Here is a 15,076-nt window from a genome sequence, read left to right as displayed (position 1 = left end):
AGGTCTTCCAGATGTACTGCCACTCAATCAATCTTCCAGACCATGGAGTTAAAATGTCTTGCTAAACTCTTTGAGAACAGATATTCTGTCCCAGCAGATTAGGAAAGAAATTCAGCATAGAAAAGCTACCTGACTCAACTCCACATTTTTGCACCATTCTCACAGGCAGATATAAGGTACTTGTTGGAAGTGTGTGAGGCTTAATTTTGTTGGTGGGTGTGAAGTTTTCACTGCAAATCACCTGGCTGAGTGTTTCTTGTTGAAAAAAAAGTTCTGATTTCCTGTGTTGTTTAGATGGATGGTCTCATGATGATGAGTTTCAGCCTACAGGGGTTTAGGTATCTACTTGCTCTGTGTCTTGCTAAGGTCCTTTACACATTCCCCCTTCCTGGCTGGAATGGGAGAAGAACAGTGTAAAGATCCCATACTTACACTGACTACATTTTCCTGCCAAGGGAGGCAATTACACATGGAAAAACCTAGGAGGCCAGGCCAGAGAAAAGGACTCCAAAGAGAATGAAAGCTGTGCTCACCGAGCTACAGCAAGGCTCAGGTTGGCCTCAGAGCAAGGACTGACTCAATGTTTTTCTAACAGAAGGAGGCTCACAGGACATACATGTGACGGAGGGTCACACGTGCGGCTGCTGTTAGGAGCATGAAAGGACGAGGCAGGCAGCAGGAGGTCAAGCAGGAAAGCTTCTACTTTATTTTTCTGACTCCAAATATATACAAATTTACAGACAGGCCAAGATTGGCTACACAGGTAGCCACTTCTTTGACTTCGTTGGTGAACATCACCATCAATCATCTTTCTCCTCTCAGAGGAGAAGAATGTAAACAAAGATATAATTTCTAAAAACATACATAGTTTACTTGAAGCTGCGTGAGAACAAAATGCAAACAGTGAAAAGCAGGCAAACTTGAGGCAACACATACATAGAGGAGATCTACACATACCTTCTTGCACCAGCACGAGACCTCAGCTATCTCTTGTGACATCCTGTCACTGCTGGCATGACTAACTCCTATCAGCGGCTGTGTGGGTACATCACTGTGAAGGACAAGGTTTGAGAAAAGCAGCAGTTGATCAAGTCACTTTTAGTGGTGTGTGGTGACAATACGATGCTATCTGTGATGCAGGCTGTCAAAATAAAACTCTGTCAGAAGGATGAATGAGCAGACTATAAGATTTTCAGGGGTAAGAGACAGGCACCATTTCTCCCCCACTCCTAAAAAGCTGTTGCCAACTCTCCAACTTTCTCTTGCTGTTCTGATGAAAAGCTACCCTAAAGTTTGCCTAGCTTTCATAATCAATTAATTGGAAGGATGCACAGATTGATTTATTCATAGGTTGTAAATGAAGAAGTAAAGCACATGTAGAGATTCTCTATTAAAGAGTTAAGAGGAAGGGGGGAGAAATAAGGAAGTAGTGGTTGAAACAATCTGATTTTAAGCAAAGAAAAAAATTAAGAAATTCTTGATAACATTTTAATTGGTATATAAATAACATTGAAGACCCCCAAACTGGATGTTTATTGTTGGTTTTTTGGGTTTTGTTTGTTTGTTTGTTTTAGGTGTGGGGTTTTTTTTGGTTTTTTTTTGTTTTTTTCCTGGGGGTGTGGGTGTTCATAACTAGTAGAAACTGCAACAAGAATTTTAGAAATGGAAACATTACACTTTTAGCCAAAAAAACAAGCACAGTTTTCTCACTCACCCAGACCAAAACATGAAGTGAAGAGATTATTTCTAATAAGAAGAGAGGTTCGTTTCCAAACCCTTCCAAAGTGTAGGGTAGCACAATTTTTTCTATCTTGTTATTTAATTTGATATCAATTTGATCAAAAGTATATAAAACAGAGCAAGCACATTAAAACTTTGTGGGGTTTGCCACAAAGGACACTGGGACTGTCAGTGTCAAAAAGATAAATACAAACTGATTTGCAAAGAACATTTACATACTCTGTAATTCTGATCTGAGAATGCTCTGTTGGCTTTTAAAAAATTGTATCATATTTGGCTGTTTCTCCACTGGGGAAATATTCTTGTCATTTGTTGTGATTGATAGTTGTGATTTAGCAGCAATACAATCCTTGTAGCCATAATGCATATAAAAAAAATAATGCACAAGACACGTTGCAAATGTATTCAAAAAAGTGCTGTTGTTTGCAACTGTCTGATGTAGTGCCTTGCCAAAATCTATGGCATAATCTCTCACCAAAGTGAGTTGTTGTGGAAAGGATTTAGAGTAAGGATGATTTAGGACTAATTAATTTAATAAGTGAAATAAATATCAATAAGATAGATAAAATTGAAAACATTTAATCTTGATGTTCAAAACTATTTCGAAATTTAATTGCTGCAAGCTTAACTTTCTGCTTCCATATAATCCCATTAAACACTGCGCATGAAACAATAAGGCAGTGAATAACAGTCTGCAAGATATATATTTACCAGCATTGCTGCGAGCTATTTATTTTTGATGCCTTTGATGGCTACACTTCAAGAGACTTAAGCTTTGGCTCAGATCTCAGAAAAGGAAATAAACCCCCACCAGTCTCTGCAGCACATTTCTCTGGAGGAGGAGGAGGAGGAGGAGAACATTGAGACACTTATGTCCGTCCATGCAGAAAGCTCAGCCTGAATCTATTGTCTCCCTGCCAGAAGAAAGCAAAAGGGCACAGTGACCCCGGGCTGCAGAAATGGAAGGTGAGGGCCGGGGCCCTGTGCAGCATGATGGAGATAATAGAGAGAATCTACACCAAGGTTTTGGGCCGGACAATTCTTTCTATGAATCAGTCAATGAATGATATTCACAGAAACCAGGCTCAGAATTGAAGAAAAAGTATTTCTTGTGTACACAAATCTCAGTCTTCAAATGGTACACCAAGTCCGGCTTCACCTAACATATGACAGACCCAGTTTATGAATGAACCATATATTTATCTTCCATTGAAGGAAGTGAAAGTATTTAGTATTCAGTAGTCTTAGGCCCATAGCTGGACACTAAAATATCTTTAATATATAAGCATGGCTTTATTTCTAACACCTGGCACACTTGGAATTTTGGGCTGGTTCTTTGTGAACATACACCTACATATTTTCTTCAGACTCACTAGAAATGTTTACACTGATGATACATAGAGAGTGTGGACTTTTTTACTTTGCTGCGGCAAGTTTGGGCAGGGGAGCATTTACAGCTCCTGTAGCATGTTACTGTGAACAACAAAATCATTGGCAATGGCAAGCTGCAACACTGAGGTTTTTATTTCAAACTTTAAAAAGTCAAATCTCCAGGTGACCACATGTGCTTTTGAAGATGGCAAAGATTTTCACTTTTGGGCCACTTACTGCAAGAAAGACATTGAGGTGCTGGAGATTGTAAAGAGACAGACAATGGAGTCTGGAGTACAAGTCTTACTAAGAACAGCTGGGGGTGTGGAGTCTGAAGAAAAGCAAGGACCTTATCACTCTCTACCATCACCTGAAAGGAGGTTGGAGCCAGGTGGAGGCGGGTCTCTTCTCCCGGGTAACTGATATGAAAAAAGGAAATGGCCCTAGATTGCAATATGGGAGGTTTAGACTGAATAATACCGAACATTCTTTCATGGAAAGTATTGCCAAGCATTGGAACAGGCTGCCCAGAGAAATAGTGGAGTCACCATTCCTGGAAGCATTTAAGAGATATGTAGATATGATACTTCAGGACATGGTTTAGTGGCAGAGTTGGCAGTGCTGGGTTAAGGGTTGGATTAGATGACCTTAAGGGTCTTCTCCAACCTAAATAATTCTGTTTCTGACCATCTCTTTTTCCTTCTACACTCATGACTACAGTAGCCACAGAGATAAGTTATAGCAGTCAGAAAAATAGGCACAACCAAAGGAACTGATTTTTCTGCAACACAATTTGCAGAAAAAGAGATTCCTTTCTCTCTCTGCCCTCCTGCAGCTAACTGGCATAGCAATAGTCTTTCCACATGCTGGTGTTCCACATTTAACAAAGTGATTCCCAGGCTCTGCTGTGGAAATTTACAGTTGGTTTCTGCAGTACTGCAGCAGCAGAAACTGGGAGGTGCTGAGAATCCACCCCATTCAGTGTAAACATTTCCAAGCCCAGGGTATATTTGTTACTGATATCCATATTGGCTATGATCTCTGCCCCTCTCATGTGGGGGTAATTATGTGCTCAACCCACAAACACTAGCAGAAACATACACGTGAGTTGAACAAAGCTATCAGCCTACGTTTAGCCACATGTAAAACTGTGCTGTGTCCTGTTAGTTTCTCAGAGAAGAGCTGTTGGTGGAAAACATTTAATTAAAAAAGCTGAAAAAATATTTTTCACAAGTATGTATAGTTTTAAAGGTCAAACATTTAACATGCACTTCACCATAAAAGACTTCAGTGATGCGTTTGTGAGGCCATTTTATCCACCAAGACCAGATTTTAAGATTATGTATCTCCTCTGCTGAGAATTGCTGAGGTTGCAAACGCCAGACATGTAACAGGAAATTTCATTCTTCATCCTCTTAGAGGTGTTAAAGATACATTTATGGCCTATGGCAAAAATCGGTGACCAAGAAGGAACTTTTTCATGTGAAAGACTGGGTTCCAATGATTTTCTTTGACAGGGATGTACAGACTCAGGTCACAAATTGGGCTGATAAGGAGAGGTTCATGCAATGTGCAAGGCAGTTTTCAGTCCAGCTTAAGATCTTGATATTGCTTCTGTTTAACTCAGTCTCACATTCATGTGATAGCAGCCAACTTCCGTTAGCTGCAATCATGGACAGGTTGCAAACTTTTTGACTAACTATGCATTTCTAAAGACTCCAACAGCTCTGATCCGTGTGCTGTGGATTTAAATACTGTGTAACTGAGATCAGCAGCTTTGCTGATTTGCAGCTTTGTGATTGAGGGGAACGGAAGATGTCCCTTATGAAAATGTTTTGTCTTTTCCTTCCATGTTAAAATCCTCACAATGCCCATTTATCTCAGGAAGGTTACTATTCTATCAGCCCAAATAAATAAAAAGCTGAATATCTTAAGAGACAGAGTTTCATCAGCAGGCTCCCCTGGTTGCTTTTTAGCTGAATGATCCTGCTAGTGAAATGGTGGAAGTCAACAAGCTGAAGAGAGGAAATCAGTCCAGTTGCCAAGAAACTCTACAGGTCACACACTGGATGATGGACATATTTAAGCTTGCCCTTTTCCACTTGATTTCTGTTGCAAAAACCAGCAATATTCCAAAGGCAAAATATCCTATCAGAAAAATGTAGACTTTTTTCTCCTGATGGTTCAATAATTGATGCTATGCCCTACATACAATGTACTGTTCACTCTTTTCCTAAGTACTAAACAACTTATTTTTGGGCATTTTATGGCATGCAGTGTTGTAGCATCAAAGTGCTTCAGAAATTTCTTATTTGCAGCCTTCCTCTAATATAAAGATTATTTACCCATATATTACAAAAAGAAGTGATGGCTGAAGGCCCTGGGTTGCCTAGAACCTGATTTCTAAGAGCATTTGGAATTAAATAAAATGCTACTTTTTCAAAGCCACATTTCTATTGACCATACTTGCATTTGTGAGTACTCAATACTCTGCAAATCAGATCCAGATATCTTTTAATAAACATTTGAAAACTAGGAACTCAGAGTTGGTGCCTGTTTCTGAAAGCTTAACCCCTTGAAACCAGATTTGAATTAGAATTATCTGGAAGATAAGCATTACGAGGGTGAAAAGATGAAGGCAGCAGTGAAGGCCTAGGTGTCCCAGAACAGGGTGTGAAATAGCCAGAAAAACAATAAGGAACAGTGTGAAGTCAGCACTCTTCACATGCCATACACACACGTCATCCAGTGCAGACAAAGGATGAGCCTTAAAAACATTAAAATTTGGGAAAAAAAAAATTGAGTCTCACAGAACATAGTCTCACAGGGCAACTACAGGGAGACCTGAATCTTGAACTTCTTTGCCGAAGTTCCTTTTGTTAAAATTGCCTGTTGCCTTTTCTTTCTGGGGCCTAAATATAATTTTCTGCATTTTTTTAAGACAGTTGATAGAAGAAAAACACTTCCCTTCCCTGTCTGAATGGTAAAGCAGTGCTTAATTTGAGGAAATAGATGCCTTAAGCTGCCCTCCAAGTCTGACCAGAGGACTTATTTGAGGTGGAGATTGCTTTTGCCACAAAGCTTCTGTTTACTCCTCATCTTTCACATCAGAGATGCACACTAAAGAATTATCAATACAACAACTTAGAGAAAGATGAAATCACTATGAACGAGGGCAAGAGATTCTCTAGTCTGGTGACAAAGGCAGCCATCAAGTAAGTGCACATGACTTGGAATCTACTCTTTAGTTTGGCCTTTGGAATTATCTAGTGATTACTGTGAAACAGTGAAAAGAGATGAGATCTTTAGCCTTCTAGCTGAATGGTATTTCAGGATGCTGACCTCTTTTTGTCCTCTTTTGCTTGTTCCGGCTTCTGCTGGCTGGGTGCAATTCAGCTCAATCCATAGTTATAGCATACTACCTAGCTAGTAAGGAAAGAGGTGGATAAGCCTTTAAATATCTTCCAAATACAGAGTTGAATGTGCACGATCTTCCTCTTAGGAGCATGCTCCAGAGGAGGAGTTATACTATTTCCTACTCTTTGACCTTTTGAAAAGCAAGTACTTGCATTTGTGAAGAAGAAACAGTTTCACTCACATTCTTTAAGCATTCTCCTTGGTGGCACCAGACCAGCTCTCTCAGTCCTGTCAAAATCCATTTGTTCTATAGTTGGTAATGGATATCTTCTCTATATTGGTCTCTAAGTACCTTAAGTACTGCTATCCTGTTATCTGAAGCAACTACTATGGTATGATTCGCCTGTAGTCTGCATCAGAATTTTTGCTGTTCAGAACTGAAGTTCTGAAGTTCCATCCTAGCTCCATTCAGGCATTTCATATGTATCCTTTTCTGAAGAAGGTGACCTTTTCTCAGCATCACAAAAGCTTTTCTCAGCATCTCTTTTCAGGTAGACTCAGTGGCAGAATCATATTTCCCAGAACATTGCTCAGTCACTAACTAAAATCACAAGGCTGTTTTGTTTTTTCCTGTGATTCTACATCTCGGTCAGCGTGCCCTCCAGCAGCAAGTAGAGGAGAGATGAGACAGGAAATGGTCTCCCACTAAACAGGTTGTTCACTGATTTTTTGTGCTGAAGTATTACTCTGTAATATCTACGCTCAGGAATCTGAAGAATATACCACCTGCACAAGGGAGATTTTACTACATGTAAACTATGTCAAGTAAATTTAACACTGTCAGAACAGTGCTCAGACCGTGAAATTCAGTTGCTTGGGCTGTTACAGTTCTGGCACAGTTTTGTCTCACACCAACTAATGTTCCCCCAAAAGACTCTGAGCCACAATCAACTTCTTGTACAGTTCAGGAGTTATGACAGACAAAAGATCATCTCAGAAAAGAAGTTTGGATGCAGCCATCATGTTACAGAGGCTGAGAATAATTATTACAGGTGTGTCAAATATGCTAAAGATCAGGATATGACTGGTTCCAGCAAAAGAAGTGAAAAGTTACTGCTGGGTAAAAGCTTTTTCTGTGTAACCCACTAGAGGGTGCAGACACACCCGTGCTGCCTCCAAGCTTTACTTCCATGTTTCTGAGACCTGGATATTTCAGAGGGTTCTCCAGAGTATTTGAAGGAAAGATCTGAAAGACTCACACCTTGCTGTCCTCTGCAAATCCACTTTCATCATCAGCAGCATATAACCTGAAGTCTCTCTTCCTCCTGTTAGCTGCTATCCAGATCCCACCCTCTGTCCTTATCTACCTGAGTTCCTACTACCAGTTTTCCTTTTTATTTTTTGGTCTCATCCTCACCATTTCAGTGCTTGCTTAGCCACAGTTTCCTACCCTATCTCTCACCACTATCTGTGTTCCAGGGGGATTTCCCTTTGATCCCTGCACTGCTTGACTGTCACAAGGTGAAGTGAGGAAAGTACAAAAGAGGTTTATTTATTCTCACAGCTTTCAAATGCTGAACCATTGCAGTCCTAAAGTGGGGTCTATTCAGTGTATCCAGGATTCTGGGAGAACAGGATTTCAGTTGGGCATGATTTAGTAAGTCTCAATCATGTTTTTCAGAAGTTGAGGGGATGCAGGGCAGTGAAGAAAGAAAAAGTCTTAACAAGATTATTTCTGCCTTTGTGCTTACTCACCTACTGAAATCTTGTGTTCCTGAATATTCCCTTATTGCCTCAGCAATTGCCTCATACAGCTAAACTCTGCATGTAACATCCTGCCAAAGAAAATGCAAAACTTTTCATCTTAAATGTTGAGCAGACTTACACACAGCTCCCTAAGGAATTTGTCCCGCCATTTCACCACTGATGTTTCCGTGCTGCAGCAGATCAGGTTTCCTCTATGAGTGAGATCTGCAGAAAGGAACAAACAAGAAATCTTTTAAGAATTAAAAAACCCCAACAAAACAACAACAACAACAACAATTAACAAACAAAAAATGACAACAACAAAACCCACAACAAAACCAACCAACCAAACAAACCCCCCCCAAAATATCTAAAGATAATTACAAACAGTGACACAGTGACAAGCACTGATAACATTTCTATTTTCTTTTACAGCTTTAAATATGTGGTTCACTAGCTGTACAACATACATTTGCAGAGCTACTAAAGCTTCAGAATATAGGCATCTGAAGATGAAGAAAAGATAAATGAGCACAAACTTCTTGTTGGTTTGCTATTTTCTTCTCATTTTTGCAGATGTGAATCAGGTGCAGTATATCTCACAGTAAGTAGCCCTAGCTGCTTCTTTATGACCATAGCAAGGTGTAATTTCTGTTCTTATTTCAAGATTTAGTCAGCAGTTGGGAGGGCAAGGATTTTCAATTCACCAGCTGCTGAGCCTGAATTCTTCATGCAGTAGTGTGAAAATGTGACAAAATGTGCAGCTTATGATGACCAAGCTTACAGAAACCTGGCCCCATCCTGAACAACCCTTGGACCCTCATCAGTCTGTGTGCAAAAAGGCAGAATCTCTCCGTTAGGATATCAATGACAGCTAAAACCCACTATTTAATTATTGAGCTGCTGCATGAAGCATACACAAATTTCTCTCTCTCTTTCTCTGAGTATTTAGCTTTAGTTAAATATTCATCAACACTGGAAAATAAGATTACCAATGGAAAATTTCTGTAAGGACAGAAGGCTTCCAGCCAAAAAGTATATGAAAAAGAACTGGATCAAACTGACATTACTGGATTCAAAGATGTAGAAAATTAATTCTGTGGGATATTTTGGATTGATTATCAATTAAATTTAGACAACAGTTGGGTTATATTACGCATTTTAAATCTATTTAAACCTTAACTCTCAGGCTGGGTCCCTCTAAGGTTTCCTGTGTATATATAGTAAGCTGAAGAGGAACATCAGCTTGACTTTCCCATTTGAAAGCTAGCAGTTAGAATAATCAAGACAAAAGTACAATCCTACAGACATTTAATTGTAAATAGAGCTCATCCAGGAATTCTGGAGGCAATAGTCAAGGTCCAAACTGTTATGTCATTTCTGTAATGTCATTTTTCAGAGAACAGCTACATTTTAAGCTCCTTTTGCATCCTGTGAAGAGCATGGAACCAGTGTCAATAAGCATGCCTGATAAGAAAACCTCCCTTCTGTCCAACTTTGCAAACATCAGTTGTCAGCAGTGAAGCCCCCTGAACTTCTGTGTCAAAGCAGCTTTTTATCTGGAAACTATGCAAATGGGAAGTAAAGTTTTCAAGCGGCAATACATGTGTGAAACACCAGAACATTTTTAGACATAGGGTGACAGTCTTGGTGTGCCTTCATTTTCGAGCAGGACAGAGGAGTCTACCACAAAATAACTTGTTGCCACTGAGTTGTGTCTGGGTTTCTCCCCTCTGGCCACTGGACCAGAGCGCAGCAGTTACTGTGGCAGACCAAAGAAACCCTACAAGGAACGACCTTTCTAGTATTTGTTAGTTTTCAGTGCTGTTACACATAACTGCTACACAAGGTGTGTCAGCCTCAGGGAGAGGAGTGCACCCTTATCCCACATCAAACACAGATACTGGTGCTGAAACAGAGCACTGAGAGCAAACATTTTAAATCATGCACTAACAGTAATCACTGAAAGCCTAAGTATCTGGACAGGCAGACACATCTGAGTCGAACCCAAACCCACGCAGCAAGACAGAAGGTGAATGCACAAGCAGTGGGTAAGATGCTGGTTGGTGACAGGGGATGCCTGGGCTCAGTTTGCTCTTCCCACACAAAGCTGCTGAACACTTTCCCTTGAGCTGTGCCTGTTCAGTAGCAAGGAAATGTGACTGTAGGATGGCAGGGACACCTCAGCCAGCTTTCCTCCAGCAAACTATGGCATAGGCTGCAAGTGTTTACCAACTAAGGCCATTCAGACCTGTAAGTAACAGCAAATTGCTTAGCATTGATGTTCAAACTGAGAAGACTGAGGCTGATGCAGATGCTTTTGCCCATGCCATAGCCTCTTCCCTAACAGAATGGTGGCATGCTCTCTGGTTGTTTCCAAACTGACACAGCTGTTTGCAAGGGAAGACTGGGGTTCTTGATCAGATTGCCTGCTCTGTGGAGCTGCAAAAACCAGGGCACAAATCTGGCATCAGCTGGGATTCATATGAATTCCCCATCTGTAGATGCAGTGACAGAATTTCAAATGGATCGAGTCTGTTGAAGGGTGAAATTCATTACAGAGGTCCGATTGCTACTCTAACAGCAATTTCACAAGTAAAGTGGAAACAATTTAGGAATGAAGTCCCAACATGGACGGAAATTTTGTGTCCGTAAAAAGTCCTAACTAGATTCTCCTGACTACTATATATAAAATCCAGAAAGTGTTTAAACCAAACATTCAAGGAGCCAATGTCCAAACATTAAAACTGATTACAAGCAAAGACTTAAAAACCCACAAATGACAAAAACCCCTGCATCTTAAAAAACCCACAAAAGCCAAACCAGTGTATGATTTCACTCGGGGATGAGTATGGCATGTACAATTTCCCTTTTTATACAGTGACATGATGACAGGACATTATTACAATAACTGCCCCACAGATGGCTTGTTTATGCTTGTTTCTAAGCTATTAAACAAAACAAAAATGTTTTCACACAAATAATATCTCCATATCTATTAAGAGGCAACAAATGCCGTATGCAAAAGTGCACAGTCTTACAGGACTTCCTTCTGGTGCCTGTTTGTCTGAGTTCAGCTTTTATGCAGCAAAAGACCCCGATGAAATGGTATCATTTTATGATATTGTTCCACAGTCACTTCTGTGTGAAGGTTGGGCTGTTGCAAACCTCCAGAGCAGTCTCAGGATGAGTACAGTACATGACTCTGCAATAGCTAAAGATAGATATCAAGTCCAGATTTACAACTAAAACTAGTCCAAAATTGTCTAGTTTGATTTTTTTTTCTGTCCCCCAGTATGTAGAAGCTCATTCTTCCTCTTTTTAAAAACTGAGTTGAAGACACATTATGATTTTTACTACTCTCCTTACTAAAGCAAACTGTGCACCTGAGAACTCCTTATTTTGTTAGTGGTTCTTGAAGAATGAACTCCTTAAAACTGGCAATGAGTTTTCTTTCTCTTTTGCTGCAGTATTTGCTGTAATAAGTCTGACTTCTAAATATGTGCAACAAAATTTCTTAATTATCTTTGCCCTATTACTAACCCATACCATCCTTTCTTTATTTCTACAGCTCACAGTCATCTGGCACAAAGAGACACATGCACTTTTTGGATTGCAATGAACTTTGTTATCACTTCAGATGTAAATAATAGGAGGGAGAAAAAATCAGTCTTGACTGAGCCTGGCTCCTCTGAAAAACTATTATGAATAAACAATGAAGAAGTGAAAATCTGTGTTCCTTACCTGGTCTGAGAGGTACAGTGCACCTTGAAAGCCTCCTAAATGACAGAGAAGAAATAGAAATAGTTGAAAGTTTTGACTCATCCAACCAGAGGACTCAGGAAATGACTATTTTGAAATATTAACTCCTTCCTCACTTCGAAGTCTTTCAAGTACCACCGCAGTTTGGTAAAAAATGCTCTGCTCTACACGATTTCAGTTTCACACAGAATATGCAGGTGGCCAGAGGAGAAGACTCTGTTCACCTCTGTGGAAGAGAAAAACTGTAGTGTTTTCTGCATAACTGTGACCAAGAACATTTTGCTGTTGAGTGACGCTTACGTAATGAAGTGCAGAAATGGCCTAGAGTAATGGTTTGACCTCTCAGCTCTCATTTATAGAAAAGGTCTAGAGCAATGGAGCAATATTCTCAGCAAGAATCCAGTGTTGTGGTGACTAAGAGAGCAAGGCAAAAAACTAGGTTATTTGAAGGAGTGGCATCCATTGCAGCCTGGACAAGCATTTAGTGTATGATACGCAGAGGGTCTCCAGCTGAAAGTCAGGTATCCTGAAGCATCAGGAATTAGTCCTCTGCACATAAAAAACCCTTTGTGCCTAAAAACCTCTTTCTCTCTCCTAAATGTATCTGTTTGACTAAAAGGCATTTCTGAGACTGGGCCTATAAACACCCACTAGCCTGAAAGCTATTAAAGGCCAGCTGCTCACAAGAGCATAAGCTACTTTTGGGGAGTGGACACCGCTGTACAGAACCCAAGGTGCCCAAGGTGGCACTGGGCTTCTGAGCCTGTGGAGGGTCCCCGTGTTGGGTTTTTCTGAGACAGCAATGAGGTTGTCTTACCTAGTTCTGAGCATTTGCCCTGTAGATGTTTACACTAGAGTTTGTAATTCAGGGAACTCTTGAATTTAGGCAGTGAAAAGGAAAAGATCTTTGCAAGGTTCTTTATTTGGGAGTTTTAATATCCAAATCAGAGTTCCTTCTGCTATATGGACATATATGCTCATATGACATTTTATGAAATCAAGATTTTATAAAAACGACCAAAAAAATCCTTACTCTCTGCAAGTTAAGTTTTACCTTTGTTTACCTAATGGTTATTTCTAGTAACAAAGACTCAAGAGGCATGTTCCCACAAGACACTGATAAGGCTGATCTGCAGGCAGAAGTTTGAAGTTTATCCTTTTACAGTCTACCACAAAAATAATGAGGATACTCAAGATCCTTGATCTGCACAGGTGCTTAGTTGCTGTCTTGGAATGGAGACCAAAATATTTGTGTGACTCCTCAAGCTATGGCTATTGATGCTATAGCTTCATATGCAGAAACACCAGGGCATTTTACTTTGAACACGGTTGCAGGATGGAGACTCAAGTTCTTGCTTTGACTCCTCTCACTTCCACATATAAAAAAAAATTGAAACCAACTGTCAGTATTCTCATCATGCCCACAGGTAAACAGGAAGGAGTTTCAGCCTCATAGCTCCAAAGAGTGCAAAATATATTTAATCAGACCCCATAAAACCTCCTCTAAAAAATAAGATTGGGTTTGCTTCTTTGGTTGCTATATTTTTTAACAATCTTCTTTTAGTTCAAATATTGTAGTTCAAATACTGCAGGCTAGAAATAGAGCTTTATATTTTCACTTTTTGATCCTTAAGGCTACAAATAATTTAAAATTTGCAACTTTTAATTCACTACCATTTTTAAAAAAACTTTCCTCTCTAAAACTGGGGAAAGCAACTTTCAGAATGAAAAGACCCAGCATGTAATTATGAATCCCTGGAGTATTATGATGAGTATATGCAGTAATTAATGTTGCAGTACTATATACTGTGATGTATCATAACATATTATAATGAAAAGAAAACTACTTATTCATCAAATAATCTTAATAATAAATACTGCTACTTCTACAAGATAATCAATCTGATGACATTCATTTGGCCATGCTAAAATTTCCTTAGAAAGCAATTAAGTGCTAAGAAATCATCCCTCTGAACACTGGTCGTGTCTTTCAGAATGATTATGAACAACGGTGTAATTTTTTATAGATGAGTTTCCTTTGGGTGGAGCCCACATTTAGCTTCTCACTGAGCTCAGCAGGCTCTGGAGTTTACTTTGAGAGCCTTCCCTGGAGCTATCTCAAACTGTCCATGAGTATTTGGGCTCCTGCCTTTGTTGGTAAAAAACCTGCACTTCAACTGTGTTCTCCTGGGAGACAGGGACATGACTCTTGTGTAAGATATTTTAGAGTAGTCTGGTGGCATTTTTTTTTTTTTAAATAGTGATGTTAGAAAGCTCCTCAGTATCTCTCCAGTGCAGAGGTCTTCCTCTAGGGTCAATCTGCAGCGACCTTGAGGTTGACCTAAATGTGGCTTTGGTTCCTGGAGCCCAGAGGAAGCAGATGCAGATGGGGATCTGATTTGCACTACCCAGCCTCAGGCCATACCAACCCTTTGCATAAAAAAAAAGATAAATAAATAAACGGTTTTAGGGAGCTGTACTAAGGCTAAATGTTATTAACAGCAGTGTTATTCCCAGAGAAGCAAACACTAGATTTTCTTCTGCAGCTGAGGAGGGTCTGGAGGAATGCAGAATTGCAGGCTAAATACAGGACCTGCTTTGGGGTCTCTCTGATGGATTTAGCCTGTCATTCCATGAGCAGAGGAAGGTCTAACCTTCTGTGAGGACATGACACAATGTTAGCTGTAACATGAAAACAGGAGAGATGCAAGCTGTCATTCCACCTTCCCAAGGGGTTCCTCATCTGAGTTTGAGCTGAGCTGTGCAGATCTGGTTGGAGCTCAGCTTTAGATGCACTGGGACACGAAGAGATCAGCAGCTTGCACAGGTGGTGGTGGGAGGTTTGTAATTACAGTGGTATGGGAGCATGACAGTAGGCAACCTCCAAAAAGAAGTCCTGTGATTTGAGAGTGAGAAGATGGAAGGGTAAATCTGTATGGAACAGAGAGAAGGTGGCAGCATCAAGGGAGGCTGAGAGAAGGAGTCCCTGAACTGTGGAAGGAAGACAAGCAGAACAGAGAGGGAAGAAAGAGGGTCTGGTGAATCTATCCTATATCATAGCAAACATGAAGGAAATGAGAAGAGTTTTCTGAGAACTTCT

The 15,076-nt window shown here is 40.1% G+C and overlaps 1 protein-coding gene across 1 annotated transcript in view; it reads right to left on the bottom strand.

The window, feature by feature from the left end:
• P2RY8 (P2Y receptor family member 8) overlaps nucleotides 1–12,045 on the bottom strand; it is a 33,456-nt gene extending 21,411 nt beyond the window's left edge. Inside the window, exons 1-2 of the mRNA XM_066313544.1 lie at nucleotides 11,959–12,045; nucleotides 8,354–8,439 (exon numbers count right to left, since the gene is read on the bottom strand). The gene's annotated coding sequence lies outside the window, so the exon portion shown is untranslated. The remainder of the gene's footprint in view (nucleotides 1–8,353; nucleotides 8,440–11,958) is intronic.
• Nucleotides 12,046–15,076: the final 3,031 nt, after the last annotated feature.

The sequence above is a fragment of the Sylvia atricapilla genome, chromosome 2 (assembly GCF_009819655.1).
Source record: "Sylvia atricapilla isolate bSylAtr1 chromosome 2, bSylAtr1.pri, whole genome shotgun sequence".
Lineage (NCBI taxonomy): Eukaryota > Metazoa > Chordata > Aves > Passeriformes > Sylviidae > Sylvia > Sylvia atricapilla.
Note: the sequence above shows the minus strand (reverse complement) of the source record. Positions and strands in the feature narration are given on the sequence as shown.